The 27,326-nt window shown below is 36.8% G+C and overlaps 1 long non-coding RNA gene across 1 annotated transcript; it reads left to right on the top strand.

Annotated features, from left to right (window-relative positions):
* The first annotated feature begins 899 nt into the window (after positions 1-899).
* Positions 900-27,228, top strand: LOC149916611 (uncharacterized). The gene is made up of 6 exons (XR_016469460.1): positions 900-996; positions 3,391-3,494; positions 8,405-8,575; positions 12,313-12,429; positions 25,002-25,136; positions 27,148-27,228. It is a non-coding gene; the product is annotated as an uncharacterized LOC149916611 (long non-coding RNA).
* Positions 27,229-27,326: the final 98 nt, after the last annotated feature.

Below are 27,326 nucleotides of genomic sequence, written 5' to 3'. Positions count from 1 at the left end.
CCTTATGTATTACTTTACCACTTTTGGCAGTTGGCACAAGATATTGTGGGCCAGCGTTGTGATTCCCCACAGTTAAACCATAAAAGCAGTGTATTCATATATTTCCTTTGCCCACAGTGTTTCCTTTTCTCATTACTGTGGGTGACTGGCATTCTCACAATGTGTGTGGGTGCACAGGCTTGTTGTGTCACCATGGACAGTTCTAAGAGCAGCTTCATTAGTTCTTTTTACAACAAAAGCTAGGTTTTTTTTCCTGCCTTCTCTTTCTTTCCCTTAGTTGGCATGCGGGTTGAATTTTTCTTGGACCCCCTGCTTGACTTTTTTTTTTAGAGCTCCTTTTGAACAGTGCAGCAGTGTGAACACTAGGAATTGTAACTGATAGACTGTTTGCAGGAGAACTCATGAAAGTTCTCTTTGTTCACTTCACATCAACCAGGTTTATACAGACCCTCCCCCACCTCAGCCAAACAGGGAAAAGGAAATCCACTTTTAATTATACATTGATGGGAATCACTGTATAGTGAAATTGCATCAAGTGGAGAATGTCCACTTTATACTCCTTTATCTAAGAATCCAAAAGAAGGACTGGTGTAAAAAAAAAAAAAAATGGATATGTAAGAGTAGACTCCCCAGTATATAGTCAGGCCTGACTAATTGAAATCAGTTTGCCAACTCTGCTTCCAGTCCTGGTAAAAAAAATTTAGCACTGTAAGAGTGATTTATCCCTTAGTCCTTGATCCTGTCATGTCTTTATCTTTGAAACCTTACCAAAAATATTTCCAAAGCTATGTATTTTTAATGGGGGCGGGGGGAAAGGGGAGAACATTTGCAAGTGTAACCTATTTTCAAAATTTGAACTGGTGGTATTGATGTCTTTCCTATTTCCTTCCATCAGACAATCACACTCAGGAAACTGGGAAAAAGATTCTTGAGGGCAGAAAGAAAGATCTACCTGGTGGTGGCATAACAAAAAGATTATACAACCCTGCAAGAAGAGTAAGTAAACAAGAGTAGCACTTTGTGTCATTTTATGCTTTTGCCCAGTGAAAGGAAAAAAAAAAATTAAAGTAGTGATTTCTGAGATTATAATTCATTTGAGTAATATGCTAATAAATATGTAATGTTAATCTTCGTGTGCTTCTTAAAATTAGTATTACAAGATATCATTAATATTGATGACTGTGCGGGATATTCAGTGTTATTATCTACTGTTAAAGTTTACTATTGTTCTATTTGCTTTTTGAATCTTTCAGTACAGAAAGGAAATTGTAATGGTTTTCTCAAATATATCATCAGGAAATGATTTTTTTTTTTAAGTGTTCTTAAAGTTCACTTTTTACATTTAATAGCTCCGAAAGAAATGCCTCCTTTTTAATTCCATGGAAACTATAACAGATACAAAGGATACAATAACACTATTTGATAAAGTAAATTCTCAGCTACAAAACACTATTTTTCAACACAGTCAGCACCATTAGGTGCATTTCTGCAAGCAGTGACACTGAGCCACATGCAGTGCTTGTAAAATTTTTCATGGTCATCTGGAATGTGGCTTGTCTTTCACATCTCAGTTGCCACTCACACACCAACCACCACCTCACTGCACTCATATCCACTGTTTGGTCTCCATAAATGTTCAGCAAGTGTTGATGAATATCAGAGGGCACCATTTTTCCCACATGGATATTGGTGGGAAGGTTCAATCTTTACTGCCATACTGCCAATATCCACCTCTGATATTGTGGGCCAACAGATTAAAATAGGAGGTGTTACTTTTGGAGCAGCTCTTTTCCAATTTAAGCATCTGTATTTTTTAAATTTCATTTAAAAAAGGAATTGTTAGTACCTGTGAAAGAATGGTTGTGAATGCCAAAGAAAGACCAGTCTACCTACAAATAGTTTTGTAGGTAGATACAACCTGTACAAGCAGCTAACAATATTGCTAACTAGAGACATAATTAAGCTAGTGACATTTAAGTGGGCTGGGGTAGGAGAAACATATCCATGGAATTAAGATCTATTTTGATGTAGGAAATAAAAGAAGCCAAATGGTGTTGATAAATCCCACTTCAAAGACAAAATACAAATACTGATTGCATCAAGGTCAAAGGCAACAGTGCAGTTGTGTCTTGCAGAAACAACAAGGATGTGTTTTGCACTGAGGATGGGCCTGTTTGTTAGGAACCCCATCGTAGGCATTATTCCTATGTAGAGTCTGAAAGAACTCATCCACTTTCCGCTGCCAATCCTGGTATACACTCCTCTGCTGCACGATCAAGTCAAGAATGTGTGAGTGCATAGTCCTTCTGCAGATTCAGACTGTATCTGCTTCTAACCCTCTCCTATTTCATCACTGTCCCAGAATTTCTTCCAAGATTCTATAAAAAAAAAAAAGTGTATTCCTTCCTAACCAAAAGAAGGAAAGTATGTGAGTTGCACAGCCAAAAAAGATGAGGAGCTGAATGCAGCAGAGATGAAAAATGATGCTGGCTTAAAGTAACTGAAATGAAATGGGTCTGTAGGGAGGATCTACAATATGTGGTAAACTACAAAACACCCTCATATCTGATAAGACATTCACTGAACTTCATTGCTTTCCTCACCTGCAGTTCTACCAAGTTGTTTGCAGAAGTGTGTAGGGACAAGTTTTAAAAGGCCCGAGCTTCTTTCTTTTTCTTTTTTCTTTTTATTTATTTACCAGAGCCAAAAGGTCTTATGAGTTTCCAATTTGAACATCTAGTCCAAATTCAAATGTGTGACATTGTATAAGTCAGTCCATCAAGACTTTGCTATACCAGAATGTAACCAGAGCGTGACTTCCTAGAGATGCTCATCGTTTCAAAGAAGCAGTAAGAAAATCAGGAGATGTTTAACAACCAAACACTAATTCTTTTGGATATATACTTTTTTTCCCTGACAAAACTAAGGCACCTTGTGATATATTACATGAGGCAAGATCCCATTCAGAATTCAGGACTGAATCTGAAATGATTCAGGATAGGCAGCATGTCACCTTCCAACAAAATGAGCTTTCACTGTGACCAACTACGAAATGGCACAGAAAAGTGGTAATTATTAAGGCTAAAGCAACTATGACAGGAATAAATGTTTTTTTACATCTGGGTAGGCTGAGCCATGCAAAGGAGCCTCAAGAAATAGTCTACATGGGAGCAACTGATGCTCAGCAGGAGTTGCGTGAAAGTGGTACCTCTCTTCCTGCTGTGAGGGAATCATCCAGGGAGAAAAAGACAGGAATAAAACTGGCTTGGGAAGAGGGTAAAGGAGACTGTGAGGAGTGGTCTGGGAATAAGAGAGAGGCTAGAATTAAGTTTAAAAAGTAATCATCAGATTTGATTGTTCTGGTCTGTTTCCTTTATATGTCCATACTAGATGTTATTTAAGAGAATCCTCAAAGGCCACTCTAAGGATTGCTGCTGAGAATAAAGCATCTGAGATGGATAATGTTCTTACAAGAGAAGAGTTTAAAATAAAAGGTAGGAACATTTTCTTGTAATGACTGCGTTATATGGATTCTCTACCTGCTTTCAGTGAAGTTACTCATTCATTTACCCCATCATTCAGCTTAGAACCAGGACTTTCTTTAAAGTTCAGAAAGATATAGTTCAGCAAGTTTCCTTCTGTGGAGAACTTAGGAGCACTGTTTGAGAGAAAAGCCCTTGAGGCTAACATGCTTTAGTTGGAGTTCTGCTGAACTGAATTTGCACAATAAGTACTGTACCTTGCTCTTGCTCACTAAAGCGTCCCTTGTTTAAGACGACGTGTATCTGTAAATAAGGGAGAGTGAGATACAGTGTCAGGACTTATGCTGTGTCATCTGTGAACAGGCCCTTTGGGCTGCTTGTGATGCCAAGAATTGCTGAGCTGTGGATCTGCAAGCCCTATCGCCTTTTCTCAGCAGCATGTTCCTGCAGCTCATTGAGAAAGCAGCCTCATAACAGTAGAAAACTCACCAAGCCACACTTCTCACGGTTGAATTTTCCTACTTCAAGCTTACTTTGGACCCAGGGCTAATATAAAACATATTTAACATATGTAAGATATAAACCTGCAAGTTCTTCAGTAATCTTAGATCTCTCTTCAAGAGCATTCTATTCCAAGTAATGGAATAGTATTATTAATAGAGGGGACAGACTTCCACTGATGATTCGGGTTGATGAAATATTGCCCCAGTGTGTGATCCTCAGAAAGGTAAGGATGTGTAATTGGACATTAGACTGATAAAGTAAAAATAATGATTAAATGCTTGGTTAATGTCTATAGGAGCTTAAATAGATAGCCTGGGTACAATCACTTCAGTTTTTACTGAAGTATGTCCAGATTTGTGGACATACATAAAGGGGATCAGAATTTGTCCATTTCTATTTCTATACTCTGCTTGGGTGCGTATATCTGTTAATGAAAAAGCCTTTGACAGTGACGTGTCTATTTTCTCAGGAATCTGAATAGCAGTCACAGATCAGGAACCATGTTTTGAATCTCTGTATATTTTTCTTTTCTCCTCAGTTCAGCTATACTCATTTCATTAGGTTGGGTCAGTTAGGTCAGACAGCTTTATAATTATCTCCCAGGACCAAAGCCCTAGCTGAACTTTTAGTTTAGAACATTGTATCTTTGCTGGGACCTGGTGTTGTTATCATCTATTTCACTTCAAAATTATGAGGACCAATTCTTCAGTGCTTGTTTGTACTTTGTGTACCTGCCAAGTCCCCTCCTTCCATTCCTTCAGGTAGTCTCAGAAGTGACTGATTATAAATGCTGATCTGACTCTGTGAGCTTTCAGCAGCACACCTGAGGTTCCCGTTTTCTTTCATGGTGAACAGTTTTTCTTTCTTTCTTTGACTTTTTTGAGGAACTGATTCCAAAGATTTTATTCACAGTAGTTAACAGGTGTGAATTGGTGTTTTCTAGCATAAGTGTCGTGCTGGGTAGCCTTTGTTCACTTCCCGCTGCTTCCCTGCTCTATTATGGCAAAACTTACTTTAATAGAAGTTTTTTTAATGGTTTATACAGTGTGTATTTTTAAAGCATATTATGGAATAAAAGTGAATACCTATCAGAACAATGTGTTCCTATGAACCTTTAACAATTGGGCAGATCCCTTGATTTCAATGGACACAGTCCAGAACAAGGGACTTGTACCACCTGAGCAGGAGTGCTAGAATCTGGCCCTCAACAGATGCAGTTTTGTTTCCACCAGCATGTGCCAATTAAAATGATTCTGCTGTAATAAAGTATCAGGAGACAGAAAAAGAACCACCGTGAACTGAGGTAATACTGAAGAGTTAGACGCCTTTTCAGCTAACACAGATCCCCTGCTCCATTGGTGATCAATGGCAATAATGACATCCACTTTCCAAGGTAGTGCTGGGCTGCTGAGGGCTGATTCTGAAGCCAGTGGCTGGTGTGAGTTGTTGAGGGATATTCAAAGACCATGTTAGATGGGCGGCAGGAAGATCTGAAGCCACTGGAGATGTAGAGCAGAAATAATAGGAGGTGGGATAAGAATGACACCATTTCCAGAATGTCTGAATTAAGAAGGAAGGCAGGAAATGTTGAGCTGTGTTTGAAATACTTTGTCTGCTCAGTACAAAGTAATTGTACAGCATATCAGTCATTAATGCCTCAAAAATGAATCTGAAGAGCTCACAAATTTAGTTCAGTGGTTCGTAATGGGAATTGTTTTAGATGGCGAACAACAAAAGTCTGACAAACACTTTCAAATTTCTCTTTGAACAGGAATATGTAACTGCTGAGTTAGGCCTCCCACTCTTTACACCTCTTTCATGCTTCTTGACATGACCCACCCTAGGGATGCTCCTTCTGATTTCCATAATTAAAGGCAGAATGAAACAGTTACTGGTACTTAAAAAAAAATCTTATCTGTGAACATTTAGGGAGAAGAATGTCTGTGCACTTTGGGTACTTTACTTTTATCTGTTTCTCTTTACTATGACTAACATTGCTTGTTTAAACAAGAACCACAATGCTTGTATTTGCTGACTCCATTTCTGTGCTGGTTGCTGTGGCACAATTTCAAGCTGCTTTCAGTGTTACAGTATTTTCAGGATTTTACTGCTGTAATTATGACATTTGCCCCTCACTGTTCAGTTTATGTCTCTGTTTTCTGCTTGAGAGTTGTAATTCTGGGGTTAGATTTTTTTCATACAAGTCCGTTTAAAAACTGATAGGGATGGGAGGAATTCAGTATCAAGTAGTACAAGATTAAAAAAAAAAAAAGGTTTTGCCAGAGCAAAGAAAAACTGCACACAGATGAGAAAGCTCTTTGCTGCATCACCTATGTGCTACAATACAGCACTTCTATATTCTTCAACTGTGTTCCCTTTTCTCTCCCAAACTTCCACCTCTGTTAATAGCTCTCAGGCTTATTTTTTCCCATAGACTTTATAACAAACTTGGCAAAAAAACCTGATGCTGGCAGAGGCCGGAATGAGACCCTGGTAAAGAAAGAGAAGGTTTCTTCTTTTGAAGTAGAGAGCTCTTCAAAACTGAAGCTCTTTGTGAACCTACAGAGGTTCACTCCCAATAGAAGAGAATCAAATCTAGAAGTAACTTTCTGTGAAGTTAGGCACTGGAATTTAGCCAGTGACCAGTGAGACGAAGAAACTTGTAGAAATATTTTGCAGAAATATTTTTAACAAAGAAGCAGTCTTTCTTGAAAGTGAAATATTTTGCAATAAAATCTGCCATTTTTACAGTTTGGCTCATTTATTTCTCTAATTTTCAGAAAAGGAGAAGAATACGGTCTTGCTCAACTTGAACGTGTAGAATCATTTTGCCTGGAAATAGACATTATTATAATATAATATAATAAGCATTCTCTTAAGAACAGTCATATGGTTGTTTTCAAATAGTTAGCAGAAAAATCAACATTTTGAAATTTGATGCAAAATAACTTGTGTCTTCCAGATAGCTCTATTCATGTATTCTTTAGCTGCCACAAGCAGAACTGTAATTCAGCAATTACCTGCGTTTCATTCACATCTTCCTTTCTCCGTTAAATCATAAACGCACGTTTTCAATTTATTAGCATTGGATAAGTGGCCAACTATGTCTACAAGCCTTGTAATGTGTAAATTACCCTAGCCAGTTCTAAGAAGGGATATGTGTCCATGAAAGTGAATTACTCACAGATCACAAAGGAAACTGCCTGTTCAAAATTATTTCAGAAGGTCTAATTATCTCCAAAATGTAGGATTGGTTTTGTGCTGTTGAAATTTGTTAATATCCCCCAAAATGCTTTTGGCGTTTTCGTATGCACAGCAGGAAAATCAGTATGGAACGGGAACTAGTTTTTAATAAAACTTGAAAAGCACAGCTTAAGGTCCTTGCTGAGCTATAAGTGCTGCTGAACTATAAACATGAGGTTGTAGGCCTCTCAAGCCTGCATACTGACTTAGGGTATTAATATATGGAAAAGGCACATGAAAAAGCAGTTATAGGAAAAATTGGGTTTAGACTATTGATATTATTAATTAGAGGTGAATAACACTGATTTAAAAATTTGACACTTCAGAAATAGCAAAGCGAAGCAATCACCAACATGTCTGGAATTCATATTACCTGTCCAAGCAATTTTCTTTCTTCTTCTGTAAGTGCACAGTATTGTTCATTTCAATGAGATATTACAGACAGACACTAGACACTCAATTCTCCCTTCTTCAGACAACTGGGATTTAAATATCCATTCAGTTCGGTAAATGATACGTCTATCACAAAACTCCTTTTTAACTCTATGTCTACAGTTGAAAACATATGGCTGATATATAATTAATAGGCATTTTACATCCTTCTGAAGAGCAGAAATGTGTACTTACTTTTTTTTTAATTTGTGATATAGACAGTGGATGACTGGCACTGAATGTATGTAAAAATGATAGCACTACATGAGGAAGGAAAAAAGATCTTTTACAGAGGGTTAGATCAAAGACAATAAGGTTGGTGACATACTGAATATTATTATCTACTTCTGTCTTATATTAAGAGTGAGTAGGTTTCTCCATCAATAAAAAATGTTTCTTTGTTATCCACATATCTGGTTTGATTTCATTTTTCTTGAATTATGTTCAGTACCAACACTAGGTGTGTGCTGGGAGTGGTTTGTACAGAAGAAATATCAATCTGGAGGATTGTGACCTGGATGTTGTATTGGGCAGCTGTGTAAAACCCAGCTGATGTTTTTGTTCATCTTCAGTTTCTGTACAAGGGGTGCAGCAGAGTCTGCTGAATGTCCTGAATAGAATTCCTGGAGTTCAATGTTGAAAATATAAATGGAGCATTTAAGCAGCGTAAATTCACAGAAGAAAAGTTAAAGTCTTAAATCAGTATTTAGTATTAACAATATCAGGATACCCTTTTCTTCCAGGTTCAGTCTTGCAAGATGTAAATATAAGAAGCTATTTTCAACTGAAAAGTCCATAGAAGAGATTTTGGAACAAAGAGGAGAAAATCAACAGCATCTAATTGTGAGGAGCAGATGATACTTCTCCAGATGGAACTCAAATGTGAAATTGCAGAAGTTTGACTTTGGTACCAAGTACGTAAGTATTAATACAGTTTTGATGAGAATAAATACAATTTTCTGGGAGCTCAAAGAACAACGTAAGTTGTGTGATCACGGTACTACCTCTGCATTTCCAAAAAGCCATGCAGAGTATCCCTCACTCAAAAGGTCTTTAAGTGATTAAGTTCTTAGTAAGTAAGTAAGAGAAAATGAGTTAGTTAATGCCTGAATAAAAATAGGTGAGAGTGGGCAGGAAAAAAGTAACTATTTTCACAAAGAAGAGGTTGCTAATGGCATCATAGAGAATACAGTCTGTGTGTTCATAAATACATTTTATAAAGGGTGGAGGATGATTCAGATGGTGTCACTGTTTGCAGATGGTATAAAAGTATTCAATATTGCTAGGTCTGTGAGAGGCTGTCAAGGCTTGGATAGGATTTTGGTGATGAAGTGATGATATAGGACATTCAGGATATGTTTCTGTTACTTGCAGATAGGTATCTAGAGTCATTTTAGGGACTCTGACATATCCATACAAGAATTTGATATATCACATGAGACTAGCAGAAGTAAGACATTACGTTTACTCTGCTGCCAACTTTAGGTGCCTGAAACTGGAAACTGAACCTCATCTTTAGTGCTCAGTAATGTATCCCAATACTCATAGAGAAAAATAACTTTAATCCTGTGAAAAAAATGTCTTGGAGTCTATACAAATAATTCTCTGAAAACATCAACAGTGGTCAAAATTGCAAATTGGTAAGCATTATTAGCAAAGAGAAAGAGGGGAAGAAATCCAAAGGACTCTGCTTCTGTGTAAACCTTCTGTATAACAGCAATGTGTCACTGTGTCTGGTATTGATCATCCCATCTCCAAAAACATATAGGAAAACTGGGAAAGGATTTCAAGGACAACAGGAAGAATGAGTTTAGGTAGTTGAAGACTCTTAACCTTGCAAAGTCCACGTCAGAAGAGAGAATACCAGAATGTGAACTGGGAATAATCACTCACTGTTCCTCACAGTGCAAGATGCAGAGCACCCAAACCAAATGAGCCTTTTAGGTTTAAAATGGAGAAAATGCTATCATTTGTGGATTTCACTTCTCCAAGAAACTGTAAGTCTTAAATTAGTTGAGCAGGAAGCAACATGAAGTTTACTAAGTTCCTAAGTCAGTAATAGCCAGAGTGTGGGAGGAGGAACTGCAGAAAAAAATCTTTCTGCACATCACTGTCTCTGCTTTCCTCTACCAATCACCAGTGCTGGAGCCAAGAAACAGAGCTATGGAAAATTTGGCTTAGCCAGCACTACAGCTTCTGTGCTTCATCCCTCCCCTTGATCTGTAGTGCACTTAAGGACCTGCAGTAAGTGTGCAGGGTTTCTTCTTCCACATATATACAGATGAAAGCCAAGAATAATATTAAAAAGATCATGTGCTTAGAGAAAGATAAGAACCCTTCAGGAGTCTCCCCTCAAAAAATGTCATTGGCTCATATTCGGCTGTATTAACTTTGAAACAGAACATAATGTTGTATGACTTATACTGATAGTTCTGGCTGTATGCAAGCACAGAATCATCAGTGAGTTAGAGATACTATTGGAAGATGAGGGCTTTTGATCAGTGACAGAAATTTTATACAACCATTCGGGACAGCAGCTATATAAAGGAAACTATCAATGTATGAGTGCATACTGTATTCAAATCTGCAGAAATTAATTAAGAAGATAAGGATTATGCTACTGTGGGGAGAGAGAGTGAAAGGAAAAAAAAACAATTCCAAAGGCCAGCAGTACTAGATTTGATGTAATAGCTCCTATTTCTGGTTGGCTCAGTAAAAATGTTTTAAATTTGCAGACATTGTGCATGCATATATGTATTTATGCAATTACTTTTTTATATATTATATTATTTTATATTATAAACTTAATTATACATATTATCTCAATATATCTTCTACTAATGGAGAATATGTTCTATACATATGCATAGCTCCATTTAGGGGAAAAAAAAAAGTCTTTTTGATATTTCTTTTGTATATTCTTATATAGAGCATATAATTTTTTCTTATTTTGCCTAGCCTGAGCAAGGGAAAGATGAGTCAAAGACATAACTGATATCCTTGTGATAGTGTTTGAATCTCCACAGCATTGAAGCTTGACATCCCTCCCTAACAGATGCATACTGCTGCACCAAAAATACTGCCACTGCAGCAACCTTGCCTGCTGACAGTCCCTTTGCCATTTTTGGCACTCAGGTTTTGGTGTGTTACTGTGTGAAAGCTAGGAGAAAGGAAAGATGTAATGGGTAGCAATATGCAACAAGTGTGGGTAAAAATGAATGATTTGGTATCAGAAGGATGGCAGAGGAATCCCTATTGGGAAACTGGTAAGGAGCACCAATGATGCAATTAAGTAGGCAGACGAGTCCCTACGATATATGTTAAAACCTAATATCTATTTCCCTTTTGTGACAGACTTTGCCTAGCTTAGACAAGAAAATTTCACTAACAGGAAGGCGCAGTTATTTCTCACTCAAGTATCATCTCTATCAGGCAATTACTAAACCAACACGGTGATGTACCTCCAGCTAGGAGGACTAATGTGTGGGGCTATACGTCTTATGTCTTAGGTAAATTACTGCCTCGGACATTTTACAAGAAATAATAAAAGCTCAATAAGGAATAGTGGTAGGGGGAAGAATGCCAGCAATAAAAAGATACGCATTGGTACTTCATAAGGATTAATGATTCAGAGAACTGGAAAAAGTCAAGCGGAGTTAGGCATAGCAAACCAAATTAAACTGATGGCAGAAGCTTTTTCAGTCATACTGGGAAGGAAATGCACAAGAGAATCACTGTGCATTGAGGATAGTGTAGAAATTAAAGATAATCTAGCTGTGACTCAAAAAATTAAATGAAGACTTTAAAGATAAATTTAAAAAAAAAGCTCAAAATGGGAAAAATGAGATTGAATGCAACATGAATTTCTTTTTAAAAAATCATGAAGATAAACTTGTCTTACTCCTTTATTTTAAAGATAACTTGATTTTTGAGATAAAGTAAATGCATTAGTTTCAACCTGTCTGTGTTTTAGTCAAGTGTTGGGTACATTACTACATGGGGAATTATTAGTTAAATTGGAAAAGATAAGGGCAAGTATCAGGACTGTAATATAAGTAAGGAAGTGTCTGAAAAGGAGATGAGAGTGATCTAAGTTGAAAGCATTTTTTCCTCTCTCTGGAGAAAAGTTACTAGTGGAGTTCCTTTAGGATTGGTCTGGGGATTAATTTTATTTAATATTTTCCTTAATGACCTAGGCAGAAGAAGTAGGAGTGTACTAATTAATTTGCTGATGATACAAAACTGGGAGATGTCACGAATACAGAGGAGGATTGGAATATTATACAGGAAGAATTAAATGACCTTGAAGTCTGGGGTAATAGAAATGGGACGGAATTTAAGGTCATGTTCTGCAAGGTCATGCACTTCGGGACTAATGAAAAGTATCTGCTATGAACTGTAGACTCATCAGTGGGAAATGACAGAGGAAAACACCTAGTTCTAACAGTCAGTCATAGAATTACTGTGAACTAACAGCGCACTTAAACCACAGAAAGGGAAAATGCAATTTAAAGATATATCGAGGAATATATTTTTAATGGAGCAAATGGAGTATTCACACCATTGATCAAGATGCTTGTTAGACATCTCCTTGAATTCTGATTATCTGTGTCTGCAGTACAAATATATATTTTTTTGTTTTATTTTTTAGAACAGGTGCAAAGAGTGAGTGATGTGGTGATCAGAGGAAAGGCTGACTGTCTGAAAAGAAGCTGGGCCCAGTAAAACAGAGGTTGAGAGTGGACACAGTTGCTATCTATACTATGAGGTAAACCCTTGGGAGAAACAAAAGCTCGTGAAATTAAACGATAATTTTGACATGACAACAAATGGGCATAAATTGGCTATGAATACATTTGGACAAGAAGTGTACAGGAGGTTTCTAGACACCAGAACCATCAGTACAGGAGTGTGGGAGTAAACACAGAACTGGAAAGATTTATTAGTTGGGCTTATGCCATGTAATTCATGTGCTGGCATGTTCTTGAACTTAACTTCTTGTCAGCTCTGTGCCCTGTTTTTCAGGCAGTCTTGTTCTATAGACCCTTCCTTGGTTTACTATAATTTCTAGCAAATTTTTCATTGTACTTGTGGATATATTTTATAACATTATCTCCTTGATACAACACCAATACTACACAATATATTTAGTTTGTCTATTCTCTTCTCAAACAGCAACAGCTGCTCATGTCTTGCAATGACCAGAACAGTGGGGTGAAAAAACCATGTTTCTTTATAAGAAATGTGTTTATAACAGCAAAAATTGTTAATTAATAATTAGGTTATACACAAACACCTTGAGTCACATCCACTCAGAAAACACATCCAGAGGTTAAAAAAAAAAAAAAAAAAAAAAGTTCACTGAAAGACAGACTGATTTATTTTTAATTTTTTTTTCTTTCCATTCAGTATATTTCTACAAACTTTTCATGTTTTTTCAGTACCGAACAATTGTCATGATGGCCCATCATGATTGCTACTAAATTCTTATGTTCATCTGTTTCTTCTCAGAAAAGAATTGCACTTGCAATAATGATAGGATTGTTTGTTTGTTTGTTTTGTGTGGACTACAAACTTTGATATTCTATAACAAAAAGGTCTTTTTTTCCCCTCAAAATAAACATATTCTCTTTTCTTAAGCAGACCATAATTGTTAGGTTATAAATCTGCACTTTTATGTCATTGCTTTCAACAAGAACAATGTGGGGAGGAGGAGGGGGGTTAGAACTCAGTTTTCTGTCTGTTGAATGACATGGCTTAATCATAATGAATGGAAATAGTCCCAAGGTTCTGTACTGTATTTGTGCTGTAAAATCAAAACAGTCATATTGTGCCTTTAATGCTGTCTCAAATGGATATTCTCATTATTGCGTTCTGAGAAATGCTCTACCCTAGTATGTCTCAAATCTCATTCTAATCATTACAAATTAACAATACAGAGGTTGAAAAGCAGCAGCAGCATACTCTGATACCAAGTAAATAATGACAACCTTGTGTTTCCCAGGAGAAGGGCCTCGGTTTCCAATAAACCAGTAATTTGAGCAGGTTTCTCACTATCTGATTGAGGTGTTACAACTATTAAAAGTTCAAGATTATCTGCATCTATCTACTACTGCATCTAACAGATATTGAATTACAATACTTAGTCTGTACAAGCAGCAGCTTATTCCTTTTTGTCATGTGCTGTTGTGTTGAGTTTCATCAACTTCAGAGACAATGATGCAAAATAATGCAATGTGACACCATGAAATACAATAAGATGTGACATAACACATTAGAAATTTAAAGAATGAAAAGCTTCAGTCAATTCAGGAAACAGGAACCCGGTCCAAATTTATTGTGACAAGTAAGAACAGTGCAAACACTAAACACTGTTTTCAAACCAGAGGGCACCATTGTTTTCTGACCACCCAAATTGCTCGCAGACACTGCCGTCATCTTTATTTTTAGTTTGATTTACTATGCACGGGGCTGGGAGCTTTCTCAGTTTGGGTTGTGATTTTGTTGTTTTGGGGTTTTCCTCTCCCCTTCGCCCAGTCTGGCATTAGCATTTAAATATGTAAATTGGCATCCAAATGGCTTGGAGTGATTGTCAGCAACTTTCCATTCCAAACAAACCCCTTTCTTGACATTTCATGAGGATGCATTGCTAACATGCTTCCAAGGATTTTGTAAAAATCCAATTCTGTGAACAGAGGCTCAAAATAGGTGAACAAAAAAGCATCTGTGTTAGCAGAAAAGAAGCATTTTCAGTCCCTATCTATGGTATGCTAATTGAAATTGTAGAAACAGGCTGCTTTCCTGTAGAGTACTAAAATGAATTGGAATATGAAACAAGTCTCTTAAATCTGACTACTCCAGACTTTTCTTCCTCACATTTTCACTGTCTTCTATTCATATCTGTCAGATGATATTTAGGTCTGCATTAATGGATTAAAGGCCACATTGATCTCAGTTGGAAAATATGAGTTGCTGTTGCTGATCACCCTATGCTATTGCCAAAGCCTTCTCCTTTGCTAGTAAAGTCAAATTCTATTGAAGTCTATCCCAAATAGTCATCTGTATAAACAATGATATGTGATTCTAAACTTCAAGCACATTTTCTGACCAGCTGTACTAACCGTTTTTATGTATCTTTCATTTAAGGGCAGCAATACCATGCCGTGAAGTCAGACAATGAAGAGATTAAAACTATTTTTGTAAAGCCAATTTAGGGCCTAGATGGCTCATTTGATCGGACACTGGCCTTTCATCACAGAGAAAAGCAGTTCATATCTAGCCTTGGCTGTTGTGTTCAGAAGTAATCTTTATGGGATGCTTATAAAATGAGTACAGAGATTCTTGGTTTACTTGTCAGCAAGGTGAAGAAGAATAGGGAGCTGCCAGCTGGTATATATGCAGGTGAAAATTAAGTCTCCTGAAAAGGATTTTAAAGAGTGCAAAGCTCATAGAACACCTAGCTAAATGAATAACAGACAGGTGACTGCTAAATATCCCACATCTTCCCCAGCAAATCAAACATTAAGTAGTACAGCAAATCCTTCTAAATCAATAAGTGCAATAAAAATCTCTATGGAGATTTATTTTTTGTGCACTAAAGGATAAAATCCAGTATTCATTGAGATGAATGAAGAAATAAATGAATTAAATGTATGCACTCGTGCCAATTAAACTACTGCCAATTAAAAAAAACTAAAATGATTCTGGGACAGATCCTTAGATGAATGACACCTCTGATTAGCTCCAGTAGATGAGTTTTGTGATAAATCAGATAGTAATGTACAGTATTATTTTCCAAAGCTGAAGCTGTCATTAACTGAGTTCGTTAACTAATTAATTAATTATTGGTCTGAAAAAATAAATAATTCACCTCCTTTTTAACATGAATTAGGATTTAAATGGGTACAGTCATTACACGAAAAAGGAGTTCTGAAATGAATGTAAGGCTGCTTAGATTTCTCAGAGTCGTTGCTCATGAACTTCTGATGTGATTTAAAGCCAGCTTTTAATGTATTTGGATAACTAGCCACTTTTAAAATTCTTTTAAAATTCTTTTAAAATGTGGCCTGTAAGTGTTATTGGCTATTTAATTACTCACAATCATATGATCACATGATGCCAAATTTTCAGTACAGCCAGGGAAACGTTTCAGAGGAGAACAGTTTCCAAGTTTCCATGTAGTCAAAGAGCAACTTAATTTGTGTTTTCAAAATCTGATTAGAATGCAGGTTTTTTTTCCTCTATAATTCAGTGAATATCATGAGCTTAGCAAGTTAGAACTGAGTAGCAAAAATTGATAAGCTTTCCATGAGTTAATTGCTAGATTATTCATTAAAAATAGTATTTCTTTTAAAAATGTAATAACTTAGTTTGTAGTTTTATGGAGTAGCCAAATTATTGTCAGCCAGTGAGATCCTTTATATACCCATAGGGTCATTTCTATACAAACATACCTAAGGAACTCTATCTCAGTAATGTGTATAACGTATACTCAGCTGTAGCTGGTTACTGAAGAAGGCTTCAACTGGTTTCTGAGGCTGTATCTTTTAACCCACCCTACAGCATGTGTGCAGACACACCAAGAAACCTCTGCTGTACCTGTGCAATGCTTGTTCCATGCTCATCACAGCTGAGGAACAAAGAGCAATTTACAACTGGCATGGCCTACTGCTTATATATTGTAATTTATGAATTCAGCAATGAGTAAAACGGCTGTGTATTCCCTATTCTTGCTGATTCCAAGTGCAAGTTCCTTCGTAATACCCTGCCAGTTGAATGAAAATGATGGTTTGGGAGAGGAGGAGATATGCCCATTTATTCCTTGGTTTCTCAGCTACAGCTGCCAAGAAGAGAACAAATTGTAGTGGTGTGTTCTGCGATATGGACATCTGCCTAGTGAATCTGGATAAGCCCACTAGCATGTTCTGTTCAAGTCACCAGACAGCCATCAGATGGCAGTGACTTTCAGTCCCAATGACCTGTCCACATTTGAACCTGTGGCCCAGAGGTGGAAGGTTTTGTATAACTCAGTGCTTCCCTGAGCTCACTAGTTCACACTTTGATAAAGTGTGCAGTTAGAAAGGAATAAAAATATTCTCTAGACAATACTGGCTATATACAGACTCTTGAATCAGTTTTTCCACTGGTTTCTGCAGCTATATTTGTGTCATAAGCACAAATATAACTCAAAGTACAGCCAGTATTGAAATGATTTACACCAGCTGTTGGTAGAAACTATTGAAATATACACAGGTTGACGGATGGCTGGATCGATAGATTGCTCTTTTCCATTGAGTACCTTCTAACCATTGGCTTTTGGAAGAAATTGTCTTGCAATTTGTAAGACCCATTAGATGACACAGAGCTGGCTGTTGCCTACGATGGAGGATCAGTTTCTTAGCACTTGCCTGTGCAAGATTTAGAACAAGAGCAAGAAAGGTGTATGAGTTGTGTGGGATTTTGAAGTGAAATGAGACGTATTGTCTGCATATGCACCAAAATAGATATGGATCACTTGTTCTGAAAGTAGCAAAAGCACTGATAAAAGAGCTGATCTGGTCCACAAAGCTAAACACTACTTTTATGAGTGTTATTTTGGCATACTCGTGTATTTTTAGTATCAGCTTGAAATCATAAAGTGATTGTGAAATAAGTTGCCAATACTTCAAGCAATGCTAATGTTGCTAATTTTTAGGAATACATTTTAAATTCAAATTCAAAGAATTGAGTGTTTTTTTACTCTTATCCATTCAAACTTCCAAACAGGAAATCAGATGTTAGGAAACTGAGCTTCTCTTCCAGACTGAACAGCCGGAGTTCTCAGAAAGCAATGTGGAACCCCTAGCACTTCTCAAAATATCATTGTAATGTGTATAGCAGTGTAATGTGTATTGCCCACAAAGGCAAACAACCTCGACCTCACACTTTCGTTGACTGCTAAAAGGTTATATGCTGCTGAGGCTGTAATTTGCCATATCACTGATTCATATGTGCAGCATGCAAGGCAAAGTTACTCAACAGGGGGAAAAAAAAAAAAAAAAAAAAAAAAAGAAATTCTAATTTGGGAAAATATCCACCCTATTTTTTAATTCTTTTTGTGTTGAAATTCTCAGTTAGGACTCAGCATTGGGAACTGAGAGTTTGATCAAAAATACTTTAAATCCATGTTGTGTTATTTTGTGTTGACAAGGTGGTTTTCAAGCATTTAAGCTTTTCACATTCTCATGTGAGCACCTTGGTATGTACAAATAAAGGCAAAATAAAAATCAAATAATAACTGATCTTTGCCGTAGTGTCCAGATTAGGAACCATGTTCTGTGCAGAAGTGATGGGCATGTAAGGCCTTCGTATCAGGAGATCTGTCTGGCACTCATCAGGCAGTGTTACTTGATCACAGCTGGATAAAAATGCACACCCAGGGCAAATCTGTAAACACCAGCTTAATCTGCATGGGAAAAGTTACTGTCATCTCCTTCGACAGAAAAAGCCTCCAGGACACATTCCAGCAGTAACAGTCGCCAGTTTGTTACAAATGTTGTCAGATTTAGACACAAAACCATTATAGATGTCAAAAAGCTACAGCTGGAAAAATAAATATATTGCTGTTTAGGTATTTTATTAAAAAAAAAAGAGAGGAAAGTTGGTAGTTTTATCAGTGTGACCAAAGGAGCTTCTAGGGAGAGGAGGTGGATATCTGTATCATATGGTCCTAGCTAACAAGCTGTGGTTTAGACTGCATTTCACAATTCTCTAACAAAGCTTCTTTTTCATACATCAAAACACCTTAAAGAAATTTTTCTTTTGGCAAAGGGCTGTAATTTGGATAACGTTTTGCAGGAATATTCTGCCAGTACCTACTTTTGGCTTCTTATGCCTCTGTCAATGGTCATATTTGCAATTGCAAGACCAGAGCCTATTACACTTGTAATCAGCCCTGGGAAATACCCTGAATCACTTAATCATCAGAATAGCTATAAAATAATGGGGAAAAAAAGCTTTAATCAACTCTAGATGGTTTATCTAAAATAATGTAGTTATAGATTCATATTTTTCTTGTCTTTTTCAAGCAGATATTCCCATTTCCTTCATAGAGGTTGGGCACACGTGCAAAAAAGACCAAGGCTCTGGGACCTGATTCTTCTATCTGGGACTGGCAATGGGAAACTTCAATTTAAATTTAACGTGAGCTGGACCAAAGTCCCCAAAGTGAAAATCCTAATGCTACAAATTCCCTTTCCAACATTCTATCTTCCCTTCTACCCGCCCATGCCCACACTCATGCATAACAGAGATGCAGAATTGCTGGTTTCTGCAATGTGTTAAATAGGAGGAAAGGGAACATTCAGAAGAAAACTAGGTGTTTGGGGCTTTCTTCAACCCAAGATTAATGTCAAGAGATTTTTCTTAGCATTAGTGTCAGTGCTAGCCAGAAAAAATGATCCCATTAAAGGGCCCCTCATGAATAATTCATGAGCCCCAATTTAGTGTTAGTACTGAGGGTGAGAAATAAACAGGTGATAGAGTTTGTAGAGAAACCGTTGCACTTCGTATGGTATTTTGGTGTTATTTATACTGGGGTTTTTTACATCTGTATGTGTCTTGGGGGGGTGGGGGAGAGGAAGCATGATATGATTTTAAAGCTGTTCAGCTTTGAATCAAAGATCTATGTGGTCTGTATTTCCAAATCATTAGTGATGAGCTATTCCTCCTAAGTGCATTAAAGTAGAAAGCTTCATAGACATGCCAGTAATTTAGGGGCTGTGTTTGGCAACAGGATTCCTCACTTCTTTGCTGTTCTCTTCTAAGTCCATTGTGAGTATAAAAGAATAGTTACTGAATGCAGCAATTAAGGGAGTTTTTTCCTCCTCAAATTAAAAGTTACATTTTTGCAATAATTGCAGTAGTTGAATAATTTATGTCCATTTAAATGGAATAGCACTTAGCACTGATGTTTACTGAAAACCCTTTTGTGTTTAATGTAAAAAGGTGACAACAAAAGTGGTACAGGAGAAGGCCTGTGAGTATGAGATTATTACTGTGCCTGTGCAAATTGTCAGACTTCAAACTGCAATTGATTTCTTTAAATTATAGCACTAGTAGGTGTATTCCAGACAAGTGAGAGTTACTGGAGATGATGCTGGGGCTGGCTGAGTCACTCTCAGCACAGTAACAGAAAGCTGCTGGTAAGGCTGCAGTAAGGAGCCCTCAACTTCAGCCTGCTCAACATGCGTTTAGAAAACCAAAAAGAGAAGAGGTGCACAAAGCTAAAGACGTGTAGGTGGGTGAATGCTGTGTCGTTTCCCTTGTAAAACCAGGCATAATTAATATCTTTGCGCCTGTGTTGTGCCATTTCTCTGTCCCTTTCCTTCGGAGAGAGCAATCATGGGGAACTGGCTATCAGCTACTCAGTGTTTTTTTTTATACTATATATTTTGCAGCTCTCACTTCCAGTTAGAAACACCAATAGAGAGAGGAACTTTAAATTCCTCATATCTCTGAAAGTATAAAATGAGAGACAGCTTACTATGTGTTTGCTGGGCCTGTGAACATGATTGTTTCCATTTTTCCAGACCAATGTTTGCATCCAGCCATAGGATATTATTCTGAATTGCATTAGTATAATTCTGTTGCTACTTCCAAGTTGCAAGGAAAGCAAGTGTGTTCAGCATCAGGCCTCCTGGGTTTATTCTGATAAATATTTACTGAAGATTGAATTCTACCAAAATGCCACTAGAATTTTACTCTAAATAAAAATTATGTCATTGGACTTGTGGCCTCTATTGCCAAGATCTGTGAGCTGTCAATCCCAGATGCTCATTCCCATGCAGTGGCTACAGTCTGCATGGTTGAGCTGGTTTAATCCAAAACTAGGATGTCTCCACCAGTGAGTGATTGGCCTAGAGGCATGAAGTGACAGGACAGTACTTCAAAATTAATTTACTTAAGTGATGTTGCTGGTCTTTCTAGAGTGGTCACCTCTGTGGGACATTGGTTTTATAAGCTAAATGCACATTTCTCAGTGTATAATAATCACTATCCCCTTAAGCCCCATAGGGCGACATAAATCCACTTTAAAAAAATTCTATACTGACATGCCCATGCATGTGATGGTTCAAGTTCCTATTGTAAACACACTGCCAACTCTTCAAATTTCTGTTCTATAAAGCAATACCATTATAACCAATAATACTAGTTGAGTAATATTTTTATAACTGTGTCATGAATTATTGCAAAAGTTGGACAAATACATTTTTCTCTGCTTCTAAATGCCTGTTTTACCCAAAAAGGGGATAAAAAAATAAGTAAAATGCAATCTTGTGGTCCATATAGCGAAATGAATAATGATACATCACACAGAGAATAGGTTTAAAGCACCAGGCTGAAATATGTTAACCTCATATTAAAATTCTGTGCCCCAATCAGACGGCACCCACTTGCAGAAGATACAGCCTCATGCTGATGCTGTGAGATGGTTTTCTTTTTACCTGTGCTCTTCAAGTTGCCTTTAGGATACAGGTCACTGCTCTGCTGAAGTAAGGATAGGGATTCCTCTCTCTTCTCTATACTTGAAGGGTTTCTTCTGCTGCAAGGACCTTGGGGCCTCAAACTCAAGTTTGTGTGAGGATCTAGTCTGTGGATTTGCTGAGAAGGTAAAACCATGAGAAGAACACACAGTTGTCCTTCAGTGCCATGCTATTGCGAGTCCTCACAGGGCTTATGCTTTTATCCAAGGAAAAAGTGAGGAATAAGCACAAAGAGGCTGGTTGCTTCCTTCCTTCCTCAAAGTGAGTACAAGATCTTGCAAGAAGGGAATAGGGATGATACAGATTTCATCCTGAGAATGGTCTGTCTTCATCCCTCCCTCCAAGACATTGCAGGCTGCTGGGGAAGTATTTTCTTCTTTCTCTGGTGAAACATCATTCCCAAGAAGCAGGTATGACATTCAGACATACTGGCATTTCGCATACCTTTCACTTCTGTAGGATGGCTGTATGACAGTTGGGCAATCTATGTGCATGTAAATATACATTTACTTCTTTACGTAGTTAGTTAATAGTCATGTAGGCTATATGTTGCATGTGTTTTTCAGACATCAGAAACACACACTTTGGCAGGTTAGTGAGTGTCTGCTTTTTCCATTGCAGTTTTTGAGGTGCAACATAAGTATTGTTCTGCAAAGAAATGCTCCTACCTTGGATTATGCTTGGCACCAATTTACATTATAATATTACTGACACCACCATTTAATTTGCCTACTTGCCTATGGTCTAAGAGTAGGTAATTTACAAACCTTTAACAATGTTCAGCTTTCCTAAATGGTAGGGAGAACTGCAATTACACTTAAAATGCACTGGTGCACTATGTGTCAGCAAAAAAAGGACCTACAAAAGACATAATTACAATGTAATTGCCTACAAGTTCATGAAGTAAACATACATTATTAGAAGGCACTCATCTATTCAATTTAAGTGACATTACAGATAACATATTGCATAAATAGGAAGCCATTTTGTGACTAGTTAGTATAATAATAGGAGTTGAAATTAAAACGTGGTATATGTATTCCTAAGAGCACTTCAAGCTTGGCATCTGCTCTATAGTGGCTTGCATTATGCTCAATTTCCAGTTTTAAGCATTTGAATATTCTCTAAAGAGGTACACCAATAAATAATGATACTATTAGATAAAAAAAAAAAAGAAGAAGAAGAAAGAAAAGAAAGTTTAAAAAGTTTCAAAACAATGTCTAGGTTGCCCCAAGACCAATTTTTACTCAATTAAAATTTCGGAAGCAGGAAATGGTCAGAGATAACAGGGAAAATTTTCAGGAGGTGTTTTTGATGAGTAAAATTGGCCAAAATTATGCAAAAAGCAGTATTTACTTCATCTTTGCCTATATGAACATCACTGTAACAAAAGCAGTATTACTGAACTCCATACTCCATTATGTATGTACATTCCAAAGTAACCAGCAAAGATACAGCATCAGCATCCTTTTGCTTCTGCTTGGTAAAGCCTGGATGCTTACGGGGTCAGTGGTCATCCCACACTGCACCAGGCAAAGAATGCATGGTGTCTGCAAACTTTGGTCTTAGAAAACAAAACTGCACCCTGAACTGCATGACTGCTCTGGATCAAATGAACTCTTAACTTGTCCCTTTGTATCATAAGATTTCTCACAAGTAACCAGTTTATTCTCATGAAATCTCAGGAAAACCCATTCCTCACCTGATGACACCATATTCTCCAGCATCTCATGCAAAAAATAGACATTTTCTTGTTAATGCTGCTTGGTAAATGAAGGGCGTGTACTTCAGCTCCTGAATGGGAGGTTGGATGTTAGGAAATACTTCTCAGAAAGAGAAGTGGTGCACTGGCAGGCACACGGTCAGTGGGCAGTATTGGTGGGAGGTAGGCAGTTGGACAAGATGATCTTAGAGGTCTTTTCCAACCTTCATAATTCAGGGATTCTTCATGAAGTGTAGCTGCCTGGGAGAAACATCAGGCTCTGTCTCAGCAAAGAGGTAGGGCAAGAACGGTGAGACTGGGACCTGTATCCATACTAAAAGCAAAACTGTCTCTTTAAATTATACTTGTGCTGTTAAGAACCTACTTAATGTGTGTGTGTCTTTTTTTTTTTTCTTTAAAGCTTTGTTTTCAATGTTTCTTTTTAATTATTAATCTCTTTCACTGCTCTTCCAGTGAAAAGTACAGTTCACTTTGAAAATCAGGCAAATATCTGGAGGCTGCTGGTGCCAGCAATGCAGTGTTTTACTTTTCTTCTATTACCTTACAAGCAGTCTGACACAGTATAGGTCCAGAGTGGATTGTTTATTTATAATTTGCTTACAGCAGTGCTCCTTGCCAACTTTTATGAACTACATGATATCATGGATTTCTGCTTGGGATTCCAGTCTGCTGAACATAGCTCAGGGTTTGTTTTTGTTGGTTTTGTTGTTGTTGTTATTTTTCTTTGTTTGTTTTGTTTTTAACCTCTTTGTGTAGACAAATATAATAGAGGATTACAAGCTTGTTAAGTATTTCCTTTTGGAAAACATTGTCTGATACTTGATATTGTACCAGGGCTCAAACTAAATTGGTTTAATTCCTTGTACCTGCTGTGTAGTTAGATGAGATCAACTAGACAGACCTTTCCCATTGGTTAAAGGTCAAAAATAGCCTAAAGACACGTTGTTTACAGCACATCATGTTGAGAAATACACTTTTCATAGAAAGCATGACCATATTATCATTAGCGGTGATAAAAAGCTTAAACAGCTCTGTGGATATAATTACAGAGGATTATTTTTAATCACAAATCTATTTCAAGGAACAGTAGAAGAATAAAATTCACCAGAGAATCATTTCATTATTAATTTGTAATCATTATTACTGGATTATAGAAAACATTGTTTTATTTCCCAGTATTAGGATACATTTTAGAAACTCCAGACACTTCTGAGAGAGCAAGAGTCATATCTCTATGACATTTATTTAACTATAAATAACTTCACTAGCGTTTGGCCCTATGCAAAGTTATGATGCAGCCCCTGATTGACTGAAATGACTAATGACATTGTTTTGTGTCTGTTTCTTTGTTTCTTTTAATTATTATAAGATGCCCGGATGGAAACTAATCCCTTCATTTCAACATTTCAAATTATTTCTCTTGAAAAATATTTAAATTATTACTAAGTTTTTAGATTTTTTTGTAAATTACTTTTGTGAATATTTTGAAGTCTTTGACTTGTAGAACTGAGTAAGAAACGAAGATTAAATGCATCTTCTCAAAGAGTATGAGATTTTAAAAAGCGCAAGTTAAAACACAGGGAAGATTACAAAATGCAAACACTGGGTTGCTGTCTGCATGATGGCCTGAATATTACTCTGACCTAGTTGGGATTCAGTGGTGTCTCAAATATTGATACCACTGTATCTTCAGACACTGCTATTACTATTTACTTTTTTTAAAAAATAGTTTTAAATATTCCTTGCTAGTTATTGTAAACTTATAAAAATACATAGCAAGAACTTTAGCATTTTTTATTTAGTAAGCATAGTTATTTAGGATTTTTTATTTAGTAAGCATAGTTAAGAGGAAAACATTTTTATATTTACTATGAAAGAGGATCAGGACAGGTTTTTCACTTTCTTTTACACTTGAGCGTAAATCTTATGTTTTACTTGGAAGTGGTTTATATGGACTTAGCAAAGCAAATGAGAATCACTTTGACTCATTCAGGCTGGAAAACGGTGTTGGTTTTTACTTAGCTTCAATGATTTGTGTTGTCATTTTCAAAACAAGAGAATAATGTTTTTAATTTCAGAACTCCTATCCATTAGTAGGTGACTACTTCATCAAGTCAGCTTTTCATTTGGAAAGAAGAACCAGAAAATGAACCTGGCACTAGAAGAAGCCCGTGTTCCTTCCACAGCTGGGAAAAGCGATGGGCCTCTCTAGAGCAAGATTTACCAAAGGTAAATAGTTATAGAGTTTTTCTATAGGGAAAAGGGCTGCTAGAATGGACCGTACCAAAGTTAGTGGTGGGGTGAGAGATAAATCAATAAGATATAAAAACAGGATAAAAAAAAAGAAGTTATTCAGTGAGGTAGGAGTTGTATGGTAGATAGCATATAAATGATAAGTTTGACAGATGATAACCTGTACTGCCAAGTGTAACCTCTGAAGTAAAAATGAGCACACGTTTCTCAAAAAAATACAGACATTGTTCTGTGGTGTTGACATCCTCCTAATAGTCCTATCTGTTCACAGAAGTCGTATCTGAGAAAAGAAAATAACATTTTTGTTTTACATGGCTTGACATCTTCAAAAGACTCAATGGGAAGATTTGGTAATTCTAAAATTTACAGCATTGTACAATTAAAGCACTAAAGAGGTGGAAAAAACTGTATAGTGACGAAGTGTGATTTTCAGACATTTGTGATGACACATCTGCCTCGTATATGAATTTCCCCAAGTTTTCATAAAAGATGTGTGCTGCAGCCATGAAAAGCCTGATTTTATTACAGATCATTATTATTACTTCTGAGCTGCTTTTAGGAGAGCTCTTAACTCCAGTGATCTCCAGCCAGCTACTTGAAAAACACCCCTCACATGTTGACTTTCAAGGTGCTTTGGCAAATCATAATTGGCTAATTTTGAAGTGCTTTTATTGGTATTGGAAACTACCAGTATTCTGACATATAGAACCAAAGTCAATAGTAATGTCAGATTTCATATAATGTTTAAATTAAGCACTATTGTTCTTAATTATTCTTGGTTAACCATTTTAAATGATCGTAGAACAAGAAAAAAAAAAGAGTTATATATTCTATAAGAGTTCTTAAATGGGATGAGTGGATCTTAAACATTCAGCAGGTGGAGAGTATGTGTCTAATATGGACAGCAGAGTTCATGTTTGTATTTTATATGACAAGAAGCAGCAACTTGTTAATTAAGTAAATATTGTAATAAGTATGGCTCTGACATCCACTTGAAGCTTATAACTCCCCAGGGAACTGATGCTTAATTTGTGGCCATGATAATAACAACCTAATGAACCTCCCATCTTACTGGATAGCTTAATAAACTTCAAAGAAAACAAAACAAGAATCTGTGAGTAAAAGTACATCCTTAGCTTTTCATTAAACAAAATGAGCATGAGTCAAGGCCCAGCATGGCTTCCAAAGTTAAAGCTACCAACTACAAAGCAAATGTATGCAGAGAAATGTACAACAAAAGACATAGCTTTTAAACCTCCAGTTGAGTTTCCATAAATGTTGCTTACAAAAGCTACCATTCTCTATGTTAACAAAAAGTTGTGGATATGTTCTTCACTAAATCCTCTTTTCCCATATAATCCACCTTGTGCACTTTATCTCAAGTGTGTTTTATCTGATCTAATCCTAGGCTCATTCATTCTCAGATAGAAGCAACAGGATTATTTCACACTTAAACTGAGCCCAATCTTTCTGTGTGTCCATAAGAGGACACCTGGGTAATGAGAAATTATCTACGGAACAAAAGATTAAGCAGGTGCTAGGAAAAAATATATTTTTTTCCAATATGGCAATTTTTGAAGGAAAAGATAAAACATTTAATTCAGAAGAATGTTCATAGGAGGCACTACATTTTAAAATACATGATCTTATGTCATACATAGTACCAATATTACTTGGGATGAGTTATTTCAGAAAAAAAAAAAATCCATCACTCTAAAACAACTTTGATTTCCCTGGAAATAATTTGAATTTCTGTGGGTATAAAGTGTGCAACATACAGGATATATCAAAGAATTAGTTTTAATTGGGTCAAAGAGATCAGTTCATATCCAGACATATTTTATTTTCCTTATTCTACCAGCTCTTAGTTTAAAACACTTTCAATTTCTGAGACAGGGTGGGAGAGAGGCTTCAGGACTTTGCCTGTGCATCTTCTTTGGCTCTTAGAGACCTCAAGATTACCTCAAATAATGTCTGTTGTTTCTAGCATGTACCAGACTCTTGATGCTGGATGTGAAGGCAGAGAAACAATTTACTGTTTTAAAACAAAGAGCCTGTTCCTCAGGAGACACAGACTGGTAAAGTATGTCATTATTTTCCAATCATTCCCTCCTTCCCTTTTGTCATCAGCCTCCTCCTGGACCAGCGTATAACAGCAGAGAATTT

Source organism: Phasianus colchicus, chromosome 10, assembly GCF_987193195.1.
Source record: "Phasianus colchicus chromosome 10, bPhaCol1.hap1.1, whole genome shotgun sequence".
NCBI lineage: Eukaryota > Metazoa > Chordata > Aves > Galliformes > Phasianidae > Phasianus > Phasianus colchicus.
This window is presented reverse-complemented; position numbering and strand designations above follow the sequence as displayed.